The sequence below is a fragment of the Panthera uncia genome, chromosome B1 (genome assembly GCF_023721935.1).
Source record: "Panthera uncia isolate 11264 chromosome B1, Puncia_PCG_1.0, whole genome shotgun sequence".
NCBI classification, from domain to species: domain Eukaryota; kingdom Metazoa; phylum Chordata; class Mammalia; order Carnivora; family Felidae; genus Panthera; species Panthera uncia.
In genome coordinates, this window is record NC_064811.1 from 54453364 (window position 1) to 54469080 (window position 15717).

Consider the following 15717-nt stretch of genomic DNA (forward strand, 5'->3'; position numbering starts at 1 on the left):
TCCTAGACAATTATTTCAGACCTTCTGTTCTTTTCAAATAATTCCTCCTCATTCTCACCCAACTGATGGTCTTATTACTTATTTCTTGAAGAAATAGGAGTCAAGTCCCACACTCATCTAGTGGCCTGCCTTCATCTGAATCCACACATTTTCTTTCTCTGACCCATGGATGCATGCATCAATCGTTCTTATCTGAGACTCTTCCTCTTGGGCCCTAATGCTGACCTCCACTAGTCTATTAAGATGTCATTCTAGCAACTGATAGCCTTTCTCTCCTGCATCAATAATTTTTCTACTTTGTACTGGATTGTTCCTTTTAGTATACCAAAAGGTGAATACACCCATTTTTAAGAAAGAAAGAAAATCCTTGATAGGTTAAGCCATTGTCATTTCTCTATTTTGCTTTACAGCAAAATTTCTCTAAGCAACTATTACTTCCTATCAAATAAATAATACCAAAAAAGGAAACAAATGACCAAATAAACATGGGAGAAAATATGCAATCTCAGTAGGAATCAAGGAACTCTAAATAGAGATGTATCATTTGCACCCATTAAATAAGCATTTAAAAAATTTTGTAATACTAGACCTTAACACAGGCCATGGAGAAAAAGGCAGTCTCATATACTGCTGAGGGAAGCATAAACTTTTCCTAAAGTCTTTCTAAATGTTAACATGATCTTGATATAAAAATCAACTAAGCCCATGCTCCTCTCTTCCTTACTTGCTTCCCTGTATTCCTCCTTCTTTCCTTAATTGTTTCCTCCCTTCTTTCATAATTCACTTGAAAATCCATTAAACAGGGGTGAGTGAAATAGGTGTTCAAATGTGGCAGCTTAAAGAGAGCCTAGGTGGAATGACATGTATCCATCCAAAGAAGTGGCAGTGGGAAAGTATGAAAAGAGCCCAAATGTCCATTGACAGATGAATGGATAAAGAAGATGTGGTACATCTATATATTATATATACACAATGTAATATTATTTGGCAATCAAAAGAATGAAATCTTGCCATTTGCAACAACATGGGTGGAACTAGAGTGTATTATGCTAAGCGAAGTAAGTCAGTCAGAGAAAGACAAATCTCATATGATTTCACTCATATGTGGAATTTAAGATAGAAAACAAATAAACAGAAGGGAAGGGAAGCAAAAATAATATAAAAACAGAGAGGGAGACAAACCATAAGAGATTCTTAAATACAGAGAACAAACTGAGCGTTACTGAAGGGGTGTTGGGTGGGGAAATGGGCTTATGGGGCAAGGGGCATTAAGGAGGACACTTGTTGGGACGAGCACTGGGTGTTATATGTAAGTGATGAGTCACTAAATTCTATTCCTGAAATAATTATTATACCATATGTTAACTAACTTAGGTTTAAATTTTTAAAAAATGAATGAATGAATGAATGAATGAAATTTTTAAAAAGGAGGTGGCAGTGGGAGCAGACTAACTCAGGGTGGGACCTCACAGAGTGTGTTCACATGGGGGCCCAGGATTGGGAAGTAGAAGGCAGAAGCAGCAGCCTGTCAAGGAGTCAGGTTACTCAGTGGTAACTTGAGTGAATAAGTAAATATTTTGAGGATAGTAAGAGCCAAGCTTCTCACAATAGAGGAAATTACAAATATTAAAAGGGATAAAGGTTGAGTGAACCTTGTGATTTTTCTTTGACATTGGGCATATTGGTATGAATCCATAGTTTTCAATACATTGATAAAGAAATATAGATGCAAATATGTACATACATATATATAGTTATAGTTCAATAACTGTATATAGATGTGGATATACATATGCATATATTCTTTAGTTCTGTCCACCAAGAGGGCTTGGGAGAAGCAATACCCCAATAGTAATGATCACACCTAGCAGTCAGGTCTTGGTTTCTAAATACCATTCTTTATTAAACAGGGATTTAGAGAAATGATTGATTTCAAGGCTGACTCACACAAAGCCAGAACGTATGGAAGTATTCAAAGAATTATAGGAACATGCCAAAAAGGCATGGAAGCCAGCATGAAGGGGTTCATACAGGCCAAATCCAAGACAATTTTAGTATCAAAATAAATAATAATAGTAGCATTATAATCTGAATAAAATAGGAGGTTACAAAGCAATATTTTTATACATAATTAAATGAATAAAGAAGCAGAGAAAAGAAATAGTCTTTCTTTACAATGGAATGTCCATCAATGAATGTAAGTAGAATGATGGAATTGGGAACATTACCTCTTAGCAAATATCATAACAATGATTGATTAAGCCAAAAAATCAGTGGATGTTAAATTTAGTAAGGGAAAGGCTGATGAAGAACAAAATATTTGCATAGAGTCAATACATCTTCCACAAATTGCTTATTAGTTACAAAAAATACTACAGTGAAGGGGTGGCTGGATGGCTCAGTAAGTTAAGCATCCACCTTTGGCTCAGGTCATGATCTCCTGGTTCGTGAGCTCAAGCCCTGTGTTGTGCTGACAGTTCAGAGCCTGGAGCCCGCTTCGGATTCTGTGTCTCCCTCTCTCTCTGTCCCTCCCCTGTTCCTGCTCTGACTCTTGCTCTCTGAAAAATGAATAAATATTTAAAAAACTCCTAATTAAAACCATATTACAGTAGAGAAAACTGGCAGACAACTGCTTAATTAAGTATCAAAATTAATATGACCAGGAATGGGGCAAATCAAAATTGTGTTCTACTTGATAGGATATAACAAGCACACTGCAGCACCATTCCTATGAAGTTTCTGCAAAAAAACCACAAAAATTCCAATGGAAGAAAGCCTGCAAAATAGATGTCCTATACTTTTTAAAAATGTCCATGTCATCAAAGTCAAAGAAAGACTGAAGTACTCTTCCAGATTGAAGGAGTCTAAACAACCAAATGCAACAAGTGATTCTGAGTCCCTTGCTGTAACGCATGTGGTGGGGATAACTACTGAAACTTGACTGGGGTCTTTGCATTGGGAGGTAATAATGCATTTATACTAACCTGCAGGTTTTGGTGGTTTTACCCATCCATTTGGCTGGGTTTACAGAAATTGTGTCTTTTCAAATTAACTCTCAATAGCAGTTGGCTCAGTAAATATTCTTGAATAACTCATTATGCTAAAACCTACAGATAAATACCTATTTTATAATTGAATTATGTAACTGTATCAGATTTCTAGAACTTGTAGCTGCAAGTCTGAAAATCTTATTTTAGTATTGATTACCTCTTCTTAGATTAATGTTTTACTGTGTATGTTTAGTAATTTACATTCTATGACATGTAGAACAGATTCTAAAATGCTTGATAATTTGACTAAAACAGATATTAAGTGTGCCTTTTCTAAATATATTTAAAAATCCTATTTAAGAGGAGAGGAGAGGGAAGATGATGGAGGAGTAGGAGCACCCTCGGCTTGCTTCGTCCCATGAACACAACTAGATAACTATCAAATCATCCTAAGTATTCCAGAAATCAACTAAAGACTGGCACACAAACCCCACAACTAAAGGTAGAGAAGAGGTCACATCATGAAGGTAGGAAGTACAGGCACACACTGTTTGGGAGAGAAAAAGATCAAGGCCACCATGGTGGAGAGGGAGCCAAGGTCCTAGGGAAGGACAAGGGACAGACTAGCATGCAGGGGAGCCCGTGGAAGAGATAATTCCCCATAGCAATCAGCTTGGAAAGCAAGAGTGGCTGAATTTTGTGACTTCGGGCAACAAGTGGAGCTTAAAGCCTAAACCTTTAAAGGTCAGTGAGTTTGACTGAGATAGATCCTGGAGAGCATTGTGCTGCTCTTGGAGCAAAGGCAGGCAAACAGTCCATGGACATTAGCCCCCAAACAGTGATCTGAATAGTGTCTGGCACACACAGGGGGGACGCAATTTGCTCATCTCAGAATGTGTCCCAGAGAGGCAGCTTTCATGGAGAGACCCCTCTAAGAACAAAGGAACTGGCAGGTGCCATTCCCCTCCCCTGCCCCTTAACATAAACACAGGGACACGTGGGGGAACCAACACAGTGCCCACACTTGCTACCTAACTTGTTTTCATCAAACCCCATGCTCTCACACTCTCACAGGTCCATTCCCAGTCTTGCTTGCCTCAGTCCCAGCACAGCAGGCCCCCTCCCCCAGCCAAATCCCTGCACACACTTTGTCTCTCAACTCAGGAGTTTTGCAGAGCCTTGGTTCTGGCAGCAGTGGTGACAGATCTCATTTCACAAGCACACCAGCGCTCACCTAGTTAAAGTGTACCACATTCAGGCCAGGGACCAGCCTCTGCCCACAATGGGCAAAGAGAGCTTCCACAGTCAACTGACCTAAAGGATAAAGTAGCCAGAACAAAATAGCAGAGCAGATGCAGCACACATTAGAGACTCTCCTAGAAGTGCCAGGCCCTAGGGAACAGGGGACACTATCTGGCAGGGAAATATAGGGCTTCTTCATAAGACCATTACCCTCAAGAACAGGAGATGTAACTGACTTTCCTAACACACAGAAACAAGTATAGAAACTTAGACAAAATGAGAAACCAGAGAAATGTATCCCAAATGAAAGAGCAGGAAAAGCCCATGGAGAGAAATCTAAGTGAAACAGACATAAGTAACATACCTAATTGAGAATTTAAAGTAATGATTATAAGGATACTCACTAGATTTAATAAAAGAGAAGACATGAGTGAGACCCTTAACACAGCAAAAAGTAATAATATAGCAGAGAAAAATGGATCAATAAACAAAATGAGAAACATGCTTGATGGAATGACAGCCGGCTGGAAGAAGCAGAGGAATGAATTAATGACCTAGAAGACAGAGCAATGGAAAGTAATCAAGCTGAACAAAACAGAGAAAAATAATTATGCAAAGTTAAAATAGACTTAGGGAACTCAGTGACTCCATCAAATGTAATAACATTCCTATTATAGGAGTACCAGAAGAGGAAGAGAGATAAAAGTGAGGAGAAAATTTATTTGAAGAGATAATAGCTGAAAACTTCCCCAGTCTAGGGAAGGAAACACATATCCAGAACCAAAAGGCACAGAGAATCCCCATTATGCATTCTTGCTCTGGCATGTTATAACAGTTTTGTGTTACCTAACAAATACAAGTATGTTCTTTGCAGGATTCTCTTAATTATAGGAAACCAGAAAGAACTAAAGTGTCCATCAATATAGGAGTGGTTAAATAAACTATACTAAATCTAACTAATATTCAGCAGATAAAAGAATGAAATTGCTAGAAGTTGAAATTTTCATGTTGAATATCTAACAATTTTCTTATTGATAATTGATTAACAAATTATTTTTAAAGAGTTGTTTTTAATAAGAATGAAAAACAGATGAAGCAATTGTCAAAAAACCCACACAATGAAACATTATTTTTTAAAAAGTTATTTTAATTCTTGCTTACCACCTTCTGCTGGCACTCACAAAGCAAACATTATGTACATGGCCCATTGATCCTTATTAAAGATCCATTGTACCTACTGCAAGCCAAGCTTCTGTATTAAATGGAATATCTGATAAAGGGTTAGTATCCAAAATCTATAAAGAACTTATCAAACTCAACACCCAGAAAACAAACAACCCAGTTAAGAAATGGGCAGAAGATATAATAGACACTTCCAAAGAAGACATCTGGATGGCTAACAGACACATGAAAAGATTTTCATCATCACTCATCAACATGGAAATACAAATCAAAACCATGATAAGATACCACCTCGGGGTGCCTGGGTGACTCAGTTGGTTGGGTATCCGACTTCAGCTCAGGTCATGACCTCACAGTTGGTGGGTTCAAGCCCCACGTCGGGCTCTGTGCTGGCATCTTGGAGCCTGGAGCCTGCTTCTGATTCTGTGTGTTTCTCTCTCTGCCCCTCCCCTGCTCACACTCTGTCTCTGTCTCTCAAAAATAAATAAAAAATGTTTAAAAAAAAAAAAAAAGATACCACCTCACATTTGTCAGAATGGCTAAAATGAACAATACAAGAAACAACAGGTATTGGGGAGGATGTGTAGAAAGGGGAACACTCTTGCACTGTTGGTGGGAATGCAAACTGGTGCAGCCGCTCTGGAGGCCACTCTGAAGCAGTATGGAGGTTCTTTGAAAAGTTAAAACTGGAACTACCCTATAATCCAGTAATTGTACTATTAGGTATTTACCCAAGGGATACAAAAATACAGATCTGAAGGGGTACATGCACCCCAAGGTATATAGTAGCATTATCAACAATAGCCAAACTATGGAGAAAGCCCAAATGTCCATTGACTGATGAACAGATAAAGAAGATGTGGTATGTACATACATGATGGAATATTACTCAGTCATCAAAAAGAATGAAATCTTGCCATTTGTAATAATGTGGGTGGAGCTAGAATGTATTATGCTAAGCAAAATAAGTTAATCAGAGACAAATACCGAATGATTTCACTCAAATGTGGAATTTAAGAAACAAAACATATGAACATAAGGGAGGGAGGAAGAGGAGAGAGGGAAATAAGCCAGAAGAGACTCTTAACTATAGAGAACAAACTGAGGACTGATGGAGGGAGGTGGGTGGGAAATGGGCTAGATAGGTGATTGGTATTAGGGAGGGCAGTTATTGTGATGAACATTGGGTGTTGTATGTAGGTGATGAATCACTAAATTCTACTCCTGGAACCAATATTGCACTGTATGTTAACTAAAATTTAAATTAAAAAAAAACATGTGGTATATATACAATGGAATATTATTCAGCCACAGAAAAAGAATGAAGTCTTGCTATTTGCAATGACATGGATGAAGCTGGAGAATATAATACTAAGTGAAATAAGTCAGTCAGGAAAAGACAAATACCATATGATATCACTCATATGTGGAATTTAAGAAACAAATGAGATAGGGGGAAATATGATAGAGACAAATCAAGAAACAAACTCTTAATTATACAGAACTGATGGTTACCAGAGAGGAGTTGGGAGTGATGGGGATTAAGAACTACACTTGTTGTAATGAGCACCAGGTAATGTATGGAATTGTTGAATCACTATACTATACATCTGAAACTAATATAATACTGTCCATTAACTAACTGAAATTAAAACAAAAATTTAAAAAACAAAGATCCAGTTAATTTGAGTTATGTAACTAATAAAATATAGTGGCATGCACATTTGCATATGAAACAAATATTTAAGGACAAAAGGAGGTGACAAAATATAGTTCTGGAGCAGTTTTCTGATTTAACCAAGATTTGTTGATTTCCTGTCGCTGCTCTGAGTATTTTCAGTACTTTGTTTCCTTAATCCCAACAATGCTGTGAAGTGTACACTATTATTCCCATTATTCTGGAAAGCAAACTAAGATCAGGAAGGTTGAGTAAATTTCTCAAGCCACAATATGACTAACAGAACTGGGATTGGAATAATGTTTTTCTCACTGAATGGTGATCCTAACATCCCCTACCATTAGCCTCTTTTCCTGGAGTTAAATTAAGCATCTTATTTAAAAAGATCATCAACAACTTTAAACTGTAAAAACAGAGTCTTTATGGACTTGCTTATAGTTCTGTTCAGAACTTTTCTGTTCAGAAAAGAGAATCATATGTACTGGGCTCCAAAAAAGTAAAGGAGGTTGCCACTAGGAGAACCAGGACAAATTTCCCGATTCTAACTCTGTGCCTCACAGGTATGGTGGGTGGAAGGGAGTTACACATGCAAATATCCAAGTCATTATCACTGAAAATATCTTACTTGATTTGCAAGAGGTGGAGTTTAGGATTTTTTAGGGACAGACATGTCAGAAATAATTCTGATGTAGCAATAGGTGAGTATATGGATAAACAGGTTATCGCACATGTAATTGTTTGTTTGCTTACTATTGTGATTTCTATTAAAACATACTATTCATTTGGGGCGCCTGGGTGGCTCAGTCAGTTAAGCGTCCGACTTCGGCTCAGGTCATGATCTCTCAGTCCACGAGTTCGAGCCCCGCGTCGGGCTCTGTGCTGACAGCTCAGAGCCCGGAGCCTGTTTCAGATTCTGTGTCTCCCTCTCTCTCTGCTCCTCCCCTGTTCATGCTCTGTCTCTCTCTGTCTCAAAAATAAATAAACGTTTAAAAAAAACAAAAAACAAAAAACATACTATTCATTCACGGTCAAATATCCAGAGCAAATTTGCTAACATACAGTTCAAAGAATAACAGCCAGTCTTGAGAGAAGAAAGGATCATCACACGACCACTATTTCCATTCCTGTTATAGGAAGAAAATGAAGTGAACCCTATCAAACTCTTAGGAGAGGGAAGTTCAGACACATAAAATACTTTTAGTGAAGGTATTAACTTTTGCCCTATAATTAGTGGCAATCTAAATGATACGTGTCTGTATATGTCAGAATAAAGGTCAGGGAACCCAAAAAACATGACAAGGGATCAAATAATGTAACATTTATGTTAAAATATCAGATGTCTCCTGACATAAGTACTTTGGGTCATACCAAATTTCTCATCAAATGGTCAGTATATCCTCTGATGACATGCTTGCTTAATACATAAACACGGATCTTGTTTCTATTATACTTTAAGCAATCTTATGACACAGGTTCATTGTCTTATGATGACTGAGGTTGCAGGAGTTCAAAATTTATTATCACCTGGATGCTTTGTCATCCAAGTGACAACACACATTACCTAATTTTAAATAACATGTTAGAGGTTTAACCTGTCTTGGGTTATAGGAGGCTCTGATTAATGTCTTTATCATTTGAGCACTGAAATAAATGGCTATGCCATATCTCAGAAGCAGTGTTCTTTCACATGTTTAAGCTGCATCCCTATAGAACAAAGATTTATTTCCCTCTTATGTGTTTCATAGTTGGGACAATTCTTCTGTGTCACCTCTTATATTAATAAATTCTCTTTCAGGCAAAGAGCCAATGATAACTATAAAGAGGAAGCAAAGAGTCTTCTGAAGCAATTTTAATTGGAATTATTCACTGAAAATGACTGACTACGTATAACATAATCAATTAATTTGCCTTGTAGTATGCACTTGAAACTACTGCTTTGTAGGTTTATTTATTCAGAAAATATATACCTAAGGCCCACCGTGTAGAGACACTGTTCTAGATGCTGGAGTGATCGCAGTGAATACAACAGTTCTTGCCTCCATGGGAGCTTACAGTCAAAGAGTGAGCTCCTTTATGGAAGCTTATAGTCAAATAAATGCATAATATAATTCCAAGCTTAGCTTTTGGTGCTATGAAGCAAATTAAAGCAGAATAAAGACTATAAAGGAAAGAAGGCATGGGCACTACTTTAAGTATTTAAATAAGGAAAAGTTTGTCTGAGGATATAAGATTTAAGTTGAGACCTGAAGAATGGTATGCTTGGATAAATTTTTAAATATTTATTAATTCAGGGGCCCCTTTAAACTAATTTGTGCTTTATAAATTTCGACAGCATCCATACATATTTAAAAGTGGTAAGCAATACAAAGTTAGTTTAAGAACACTATTTGGAGCACCAACAGATTTGAGGACTCCATATGATAACTACACATCTTACTCCTTCACTTAGGGCTCTAAATATGGGAACCCTCCATATCAATCCCATATGCCCAGACTTATTCCTCTTCCCTTTAATGTTCATTTCTTTCCTAGCGTCCTCAAATGTGCCATGTTCATTGCTTTGCTCAGGTTCAATATCCCCCTCACCTGAAATGCCAGCCTTTTCCCACACTCTGTACCTGTCCAAATTCTCCCCTCCTGTCAAGGCCTCGCTTCTGTAACGATAGGTCACCATTCTTTGTGGGGGGAGAGTGGTTTACTATGCACTAGGCACTGTGTTAAATGCTTTATGTTTTTTACATTATGTACAAGCCTTGGTACTGTTATCATTTATACTTTGTAGACAAAGACACGGGGGCTTGGGAGATTTAAGACACTTGCCTAAGTTCATACTGGACGACGGCAGGGACAGAATTCCAGTACAGGTCTAATGATTCCAATGTCCATGCTTTAAACCACTACTCTAGTGTGCCTTCCCAGACCATTCCAGGACAACTATTGCATCTTGATATAAGTACACTTCCCATCTTGGTCCTGCCTTGCTTCATCCCCTAGTATTTCACATATTTTAGCTTATAATTCACAAGTTGGTAGGTAAGGACAATATTTTGTATTTCTTGACCAGACTCCATAACAATGTTTACTGTTCTAGACATGTGTAAATTCAAAAATATTTGGTGATTAACTGCTAAATACACATCTAATTGTATTATATTTTTCTCTGCTCAGGATTTTCTTTCTCAGTAAGTTTGACAAAGGCCTCATCTAACTTTTCTGCCTCATTGTCCACAACTTCTTCAACAATCTAGCTTTTCTGCCTCATTGTCCACAACTTCTTCAACGTTTCTGCTTAAGAAAGGCCTAATTAGGGGCGCCTGGGTGGCTCAGTCGGTCAAGTGCACAACTTTAGCTCAGGTCATAATCTCATGGTTCCTGACTTCAAACTCTGCATGGGGTTTTCTGCTATCAGCAGAGGCGGCTTCTTTGGATCCTCTATCCCTCTTCTGTCTCTGCCCCTCCCCTGCTTGTGCATGCATGCACTCATAAGGACTCTCTCTCTCTCTCTCTCAAAAATGAATAAGCATTTTTTTAAAGGCCTAACTACCTGCAGACCTGCAAACAGGCTGTATGCTCAGGTATACTTCTGATTCTTTGTGAATATTTTTCCCTTTGCTTGGTATGCCCTATACCCATTTAGTGCAGAAAATATTTTTGACACCCTGAAAAGCTTTAGCTTTAAAAATTCAGCTAAAGTAATCTCCTCTCAGAAGGATTTTTTGATGTACCAGAAGTTTTGGTTGGCCCCCACCTGCTCCTTTGTGAAAAGCTGCCAATGCTTGGCAGCTTTTCATAGAAGGTGACTCAGAGAAACACTATGCTAGTTCATAGCCAATATTTAGTCAAAGAAAATACAGCAGAACCAAGTAGAAAAAGCTACTTTTGGAGAGGCAGGGTTGTTTTTTTCTTTTAATTTTGCTCTTTTACAAGGGCTAATCTGAAAACCCTATTTTGAAAAATCCAGAAAACCTCTGTAAAGAAACCATGCAAACTTTGAAAAGTGCTTTTTACTACAGTTTACTAAATTTACTCCTTCAGGTGTGTTACTGTTCAAACCTTGATTGAAAGTACTGTTAAAAACACTACCCTCTCTATAGCCCTTCACTGGACAATCACAAGATTTATACAGATCTTTAAATTTTTAAATATAAATTTATACTCTTCTGGTGCAGCTCCCATAAGGAAGTGAATATAAGCAATGGATAGCACAAATGAACAAGGACAAAAGTATACAGATACCCTAACTTTTTTTTTTTTTTTTTAACGTTTATTTATTTTTGAGACAGAGAGAGACAGAGCATGAACGGGGGAGGGTCAGAGAGAGGGAGACACAGAATCTGAAACAGGCTCCAGGCTCTGAGCTGTCAGCACAGAGCCCGACGCGGGGCTTGAACTCATGGACCGCGAGATCATGACCTGAGCCGAAGTCGGCCGCTTAACCGACTGAGCCACCCAGGCGCCCCAAGATACCCTAACTTGTACTACCAGTGTTCCATTTGATTCAGTATGTTAATTACACCATGCTCAATGTACTGTTTGACTTTAAATTTGGTGAATATGGTGTAATATACAAGATCAGCAATGACATTAAATAATGAATGGACAGAGAAAGAGGACCACATGTGAGTCAGATGATGAAATGTTGTGGTGATGTTAAGTTTATGGGAACTTGAATTGTTTGGTGTGGTCAAGGAGGCAACTGGAAATTTGAAACAGTTTTGAGGTCTAAACTTGGCAGTTATTGCTGTTGTCATGCATCTGAGTTTGCTGTGTATTTATATGTTCCCTCCACTAGATCATGTGGTTTTTAGAGCACAATCCATTAGTCAATATGTATGTCTTTATTTATCATAAAACTTGATATTGTCCTTTACAAGAATGTTCTTGATACTTTTCTTTAAAATGGAATTCATCTATGCTCTTCCCAAAACCATTTTTAACCCCTCCTAGATGTGATGGCACCTTTATAACTGTGCCCTCTGGGCTGTTAGCTGTCTCCATTTATTTGACACTTGGTACAAATTGATAAGAAAATGCGCAAATCATCTTGGTTTATATTCTTTGTTTACCAGAAGAAAGGTCTGGAAGGGAAGTCTTTACTTTGTCTTCCCCTGCCTCCTCATGGGGCTATACTTGGCACATTTATGAGAGTTGTCAAGTAACTATGTGAGTTATGAAAACTATGTGAAACTTGATACTTGGGTTGTAGTGCCCTCTGCTGGAAGAAATGACAGAACATAGGTGTTTTCTTCTGTTCGCAAACAAAAAATAATAAGCCCAGATTTCAGAGGTAAAAATTAAAAGCCTATTATCCTTTAAGCAAATATATGTGTGTATGTATAGATATCCTATATAGAAAATAATTCAAAGTAATATATTTATTTAACTACAAGGCTATTTTAGGGAATTAAAGTATAATTCAGTTTATAAAAATTAGATTAACACAAATTTTATTAACACATCCATGGAAAACAAATATATATATACCTGTTTTCTTTTTCCTCTTCTACCCACTTAAGGAAAAAAATTAGCTCTTCAATACTGAGCTTTTTATCATTATACCATGAAGAATCTCTTGCCTATTATCTTGCCTATTATCTCCAACTCTACTTTTAATCCTTTTTGATCTGAAACTTCAGTGTGAATCTGCCTACTCATCATCATTCTGGTTGACTAACAGAGCACTTTACTGTTTATCTCTAGAAACTATCTATTCTTTGCGTTAGTAGAAATTAGTGCCAGAGGTCTGTTTTAAGGACCTAAGGTCGGCCAATTAAATTCATGCCTCTCCAAACATGCAAGTGCTCTCTCACATTTCTCAGCCCCCTTAAATTTTAAGGGGCCATTTGAGGAGTTCTAATAGTCTAGGACCATTAGTGGATATGTTTTCAGTTCTGTTAGCAGATCTAATAGCAGCTCTCTCTTTGCCACGGAGATTGTGGAGGCTACATGTTCACATTCCATAGCCACAGATAAAAGCAACCCAAACTGCTGACCCAGCTGCCTTGAAGAGTCATCTTACTGGCAATAGTCTATGAGTGAGAAATAAATTGTGATGCATTAAGCTGTGCAGATTTAGGTATGTGCTACAAGATAATCTAGCCTATCCTAATAAATGAGGCTGTATTCAGTCATGGTGTTTGACAATGTATTTTCTCTGCTTTGGATGCCCTTCCCAAGCACATCCACCCCTTCATCAAGAAGACTTTCTTGATTTCTTCTTGTTCCCCTTAATGGCTTATCTCAGCTTTGATTGCCCCCATCCCCCTCCTGGGTTAGTTACCTCTTCAACATGCTCCCTTTGTGCATGTATATGGAAGAATGACTCTTGGTATTTTATGCATTGACAGAATTATTTTGTAGTTATTTGTTATATGCACTTCCCTTTAGAAAAATCAGAATAGATCAGTGGTTTGACAAGTTTGGTTTGCATACCCCTGAGGGTCTCTGAGACCCTTTCAAGAGGTCTGTGAAATCAACCAGTAGTGAAAAAGCAATAGTCGTTAAAACTGCTGGCACCTTAGTAAATCAAGGTAGTGGCATCTGACTCTACCAAGAGTCATTGTATCATTGTATTCCTCATTGCCACACATTCACAGGGGAAAAAATCTAATTTCATTTAAGAATTCCCTGGATGAGGGGTGCCTGGGTGGCTCAGTCAGTTGAGCGTCTGATTCTTGATTTCAGCTCAGGTCATGATCTGGCAGTTTGTGATTTCAAGTCCCACATCAGACCCTGTGCTGACAGCTCAGAACCTGGAGCCTGCTTCAGGTTCTGTCTCTCTTTCTCCCTGCCCCTCCCCCACTCGCACTCTGTCTCTCTCTCTCAAAAATAAACATTAAAAAAATTTAAAAAAAAAAGAATTCCCTGGATGAAACAGTAAGAACTATAAACTATAAAATCTTGAGGCTGAGTATGTCTTTGTAATATTCTGAATAACCAAATGAGAAGTATACATAAGCATTTTTGCTGCATATTGAATTAAAATGGCTGTCCTAAATAAAGGTCTTGAACAATTGTATGACTCACATGGTGAACTCACCACTTTTGTTATGGAACAGCATTGTATTTGAAAAGAATGACTGACAAATTCTGGTTATTTAGAATCAGTATTTGGCAAACATTATCTTGAAAATAAATAAAGGAAATTTGTGCTAAGGAATACAACTGACAGTATTTGTTGCTAATGATGAAATTTGAGATCTAGCATGAAAAGTAAATTTTGATGAATTTATATGTGCCTCTTGATACTTAATGACTTTATGATGGGATCAGTTCTGATGTTAATGAGTATGATTATTTTTTTAAGTTTATTTATTTTGAGGGAGAAAAGGGGCAGAGAGAGAGAGAGAATCCCAATGTAAACAAAAAGCCTTTAAAAACAGAAGCTCTTTAGGGTTCTCAGTAATTTTGAAGAAGGTAAGGGACCCTAAGAGCTCAGAGTTTGAGAAGCACTGCTATAATCTGGGATCCAGGCTATGGATTTGGCAAAGCCCATCATAGTAGGCTAGCTACGTGAGTGCAGGGAAAGAGTTCAAAGCAGTGCCGAGTATCGTCAAGTTCACAGGCCTCATACCACACATTTGTAATAAATCCTTCGATCTCATTTCAGAATAAAAGCTGCCTCCAGGGAAATTGGCAGCACCATTCTCACCATTCTCCAACCGAGGTGCAGAAGAGTTCCTCACAACAGCCTGACTGAACTCCCCTCAGCCCACAGCCCCTGGGCTAGGCCACTGCCACCCTCTGCTCCTACACTGAAACCCACCCCACAAACTATAGGACCCCTCTACCTGTTTCATCAATTGAGTAGAAAAGCATATAGAGTTTTTAGTTGAAGAGAAATATTAAAAGGCTACTTAGTGCTGTAAAAAGAACTATCTTCGGGTTGTTGTTGTCGTTGTTTTCACAGTGTAGTTTCTTTTTTTATTATTTTTTTTAATGTTTATTTATTTTTGAGAGACAGAGAGAGACAGAGCATGAGCAGGGTAAGGACAGAGAGAGAGGGAGACACAGAATCTGAAGCAGGCTCCAAGCTCCGAGTTGTCAACACAGAGCCTGACATGGGGCTCGAACCCACAGACCATGAGTTCATGACCTGAGCCAAAGTAGGACGTTTAACTGACTGAGCCACCCAGGCACCCCTTTTGTTTTTTTTAAGCTTTTATTTAAATTCCCCAGTTAGTGGGTGGCTCAGTCAGTTAAGCCGCTGACTTCGGCTCAGGTCATGATCTCACAGTTAGTGAGTTTGAGCCCCCCCCTCCCCGGTCGGGCTCTGTGCTGACAGCTTGGAGCCTGGAGCCTGCTTTAGATTCTGTGTCTCCCTCTGTCTCTGCTCCTTCCCCGTTTGCACTCTGTCGTTCCCTCTCTGTCTAAAAAATAAACAATAAAAAAAAATTGTAAATTCCCCAGTTAGTTAACATAGTGAAAATCAACTGTCTTTTGGAAACTGTGAAGCTAACAGTCTGAACAGGCTCATTTATAACAGAAATTATATAGCCTCATGAAATAGGTACTATTCATTACTCATGTAGGAGAGTTGGGGAAAGGAAAGCAAAAAAAAAAAGAAAGAAAGAAAAAAAAAGAAGGAAAGGAAGGAGGGAGAAAGGAAGGAAGGAAGGGAAAGGA